At 34.6% G+C, this 3,886-nt stretch overlaps 1 pseudogene; it reads left to right on the top strand.

The window, feature by feature from the left end:
* The first annotated feature begins 2,425 nt into the window (after positions 1 to 2,425).
* On the top strand, positions 2,426 to 3,295 carry LOC113381341 (annotated as a pseudogene).
* Positions 3,296 to 3,886: the final 591 nt, after the last annotated feature.

Here is a 3,886-nt window from a genome sequence, read left to right as displayed (position 1 = left end):
TAAAGCCGTGATATTTCAGTAAGTTCTATAAGACCATGATATATATCGCCAAAAAAAGTTCCATAAAAATCGGCTTATTTTTAACTTCCCGTAGGGTAAGTTATAGTAATCGTCCAAAAATCGAAATCAAAAATTTTTACATTTCTCCACGTTTTGAAGGTTTCTGAACATTTTGGCATACCTCAGAAAAAATGGATGTGTGTGTGTGTGTGTGTGTGTGTGTGTGTGTGTTTTGTATGTCCGCGTTTTTTCGTCCACGTTTTCGGGCGCACGGATCAACCGATTTGAATGGTTTAAAAAACATTCGATTCCTATTGATAGGGAGATGTGCTGATTAGTTTTTGGCAATGGCAGGTCCAGCCGTTACGGAGATATGGAGCAAAGAGTGCAAAAAATAGAAAGCGAATTTTTGAGAGAACGGATCAACCGATTTGAATGGTTTAAAAAACATTCGATTCCTATTGATAGGGAGATGTGCTGATTAGTTTTTGGCAAAGGTAGGCCCAGAGGTTTCGGAGTTACAGAGCTAAATTTAAAAAAAATGGCTGTTTTTGAGAGAACTAAGCGTCCGATTTAAATGATTCAAAGAACTTTCTGCTTTTTTCAACAAAACAATTGATTTTGGAAAAAAAAATTTTTTGTTTCTAATTTTTTTTCAAAAAATTTTTTTTGTAATTTTGGACTAAAAATTCAAAAAATCACCCAAGCTAAGCACAGTCTAAGCGCCACTCTGGTAAAAATGTTTACGCAAGTGCGTTTAGACTGTTTGTGTACTGGAGCACTTTTCCAATTTTGTGAAAATTATTGAAAAATGTGAAAATGCCGCCAAACTGAGCACAGTATAAGTGAAAATGTCGCACAGAATTATTTGCAAATGCGTTTAGACTGTGACTATGCGGGAGCACTTTTTCAATTTTGTGTAAATTTGGCAACTATTTTTTTTTGGAATTTGATTCGAAATGAAATGACGATTGTTAATGTTCTGGAGATGATAAATTGATTTATTTATAATTAACTTTCCATAGGGTAAGTAATCGCAAAAAAATCGAAAATGAAAATTTTTATATATCTTTTACGTTTCAGAGGTTTCTGAATATGTTGGCATACCTTGGAGAAAATTGATGTATGTGTGTGTGTGTGTGCGTGCATGTGTGTGTGTTCGGATACAAATTTACGTCGGGAACACGGATTTCGGGAACACGGATGAAGCAATTTGAATAATTCAAAAAATATTCTAGCCGTTCCGAAGATATGGGGCAAAAAGGGCCAAAAACGGTAACTCAGTTTTTAAGAGATTTGTATAGTTCAAAAAACATTTTACTTGTATTAACAAGATGAAGATTTGATCAAATTTTTATGAAGATAGGTCTAGCGGTTTCGGAGATCTAGTAAAAAAAACTAAAAAAAATAACATTTGGCGGTCAACAATAATCATTAGACATTAGACATATGCATATCAAATTATCAGATATTTTATTGAGATTTTAACAATAAGTATAAGTTTTGTTTACATTCCTATAGGTTCCCTACCAATGTTTTTCCGTTAGACAGCGACGCGGCGCTTACGCGCTTTATATTTTGTCTCTATGCTGTTAAAGCAGTACGATTGCTTTGAAAAAAAGTTCAGATCTTCCAAAATATATCAAAATGAAGATAACATTTTTTCCAAAAAAAAATTTTTATAAAAAAAATTGTTTAAAATTTTTTTTTAAAAAAAAATTTTTTTTCAAAAAAAAGTAATTTTTTGTCCAATTTAAAATTTCTAAAAAATCTTATTTTTTCGAAGTAAAATTTTTTGCAAAAATGTTAATCGTTTTTAAAAAAATAATAATTTTTGGCACGGGAAGTTCCAGCAATTTGCCTTAAGGCACGATGCCTTAATTGCCTTAAGACAGAATTCCACTTACAGCTAGTTTTTTCAACAGTTAATTACAAGAAAACTGCTTGGTAGATTTTCACCTAAAACTAATCAGTATCATTCCCAACTAATATCTTTCGAACAGTGTTTGATTTTTTAAAATCGATTTGGCAGTATGAGCTTAAATCAACACAACACAACTCGCGGCAACTGGGCACCGTGCTTCCGAAAATATCACTCAGACGTCAGTCGGCAATGAGTGCGGTTGTTACTGATCAATGATATTCTTGAAAAAAAACCAACATTGAACTGATTTTTGTGTGCCTTTATCATTAATACTTCATGTGTGCTTGCAACTAATTAAATTAATTTTAAGTTATTTTATATATATATAATAATATTTATAAAAACAATTTGTTATAAACAACGTGTGTGTCTGTGTTTGGTGCTGTTAAGGATTTTCCATTTGGTGAAAATCACAGAAAAACTCCACCGTCTCGGTGTGGCGTGTTGGGGTGGATTACATATTATTTTTTGTTTCCGTAATTTTAATTTAACTACATAAATATGAATGTCAATCTTTTGTGCCCCGAAGCCCCATTTGGCGAACGGGTGGATTGCAATTTTGCTGAAGTTGACGAGAATTTGACAAAAGACGCCAGAGTCATGAATAACATGCTGATGTTGGAAGGGAGCACCATCCCCCGCATGAATTACTTTGCCAATTTCCAGGGGGATCTGCTACCTTTCATGAGGAAAGTTGTCACCACATGGATGTTGGAGGTGTGTGAAGAGCAACACTGCGAAGAACAAGTGTTTCCTCTAGCTGTTAATTTCATGGATCGTTTTTTGTGCGTATGCGACATTCCTCGTCAACAACTTCAACTTGTGGGTGCAACAGCTTTACTGGTTTCCACCAAGATTTGTCAATGCCACAATTTGACCATCCATCTGCTTTGCGCTTATACTGATCATAGTGTCGCCCCTGAAGAAATTAGGACCATGGAAGTGTTAACTCTAACCAAGCTGAACTGGAACTCGAATACGATTACTGGCTTCGACTTTGTTGATCACCTAATCGAGCGAATGCCATGGGGACATGAAAGCCGCCTTACCAAACGTCATGCTCACGCCTTGGTGTCTGTCTGCTGTACTGAACCTGAATTTATGCAGGCCGCTCCTTCGCTCCTTGCCACCGCTTGCGTTTGCGCCGCTGTTCGAGGCCTGAACCTTCCATCATCGCAATGCGCCCTTGCGGATCTTTGCGCCGTTTCTCGTGCCGACATAACTCTCGCCGAATTAATGGTTTGTCACATCGAGCGAGTTATTGCCAATGAAACTGCGTCATTGCAAACGCCTTCGGGAACTCCACCAGCGTCTAATCCAAACTCTCCATATCAGAGCCCCGAAGCCTCAGTATCTCTAAATATTATATAATGAAAATCATAGTTGATTATCCTTTAATACACTTACGCTTACCTAGATTTGATTACCTAGTACTTGTAAATGAATTTGATTGCATTTGGTTGAGAGTGTGATTGATTAATGAATGTGATGTGCTATTCATGGAAAATCAAGATATTAAAATACAATTATGTTGGAGCATTTAATTAATAATAAGACTTTTGCAGTTTGATTGGGTTTGATTTCGTTTTGTGTAAATGTAAGTTAATTTATGGAATTATATATGAAATTAATATATATTGTTAGGAGTAAAGTTTTGTTCAGGTATTTCTCTTTTATAAATATTTTGACTACTTTTTCAAAAAAGTTTGTGTATGAACAACAAAATGTAATTTTTAGATATACATATTTTTAACATTTATATAATATAGATGAACGACGCTGCTCGGTGTTTGAAAATTATATTTAAACCTTATTATATTATTAAGTTTATATTATAATTTGATCTTCGTTAGTTTTTTTTTATAATTTGCACGTCAGTAGAGTCCCTTTTTTATTTGTTTGCCTCTTTTTCAATTTGCTTGTCAGTACAGTCCCTTTTCCTCAACCTAGACACTCGTCAGT

This window comes from Ctenocephalides felis, unplaced genomic scaffold, assembly GCF_003426905.1.
Source record: "Ctenocephalides felis isolate EL2017-DRISC unplaced genomic scaffold, ASM342690v1 CF-g0.4_SCAFFOLD_02821, whole genome shotgun sequence".
NCBI lineage: Eukaryota > Metazoa > Arthropoda > Insecta > Siphonaptera > Pulicidae > Ctenocephalides > Ctenocephalides felis.
Note: the sequence above shows the minus strand (reverse complement) of the source record. Positions and strands in the feature narration are given on the sequence as shown.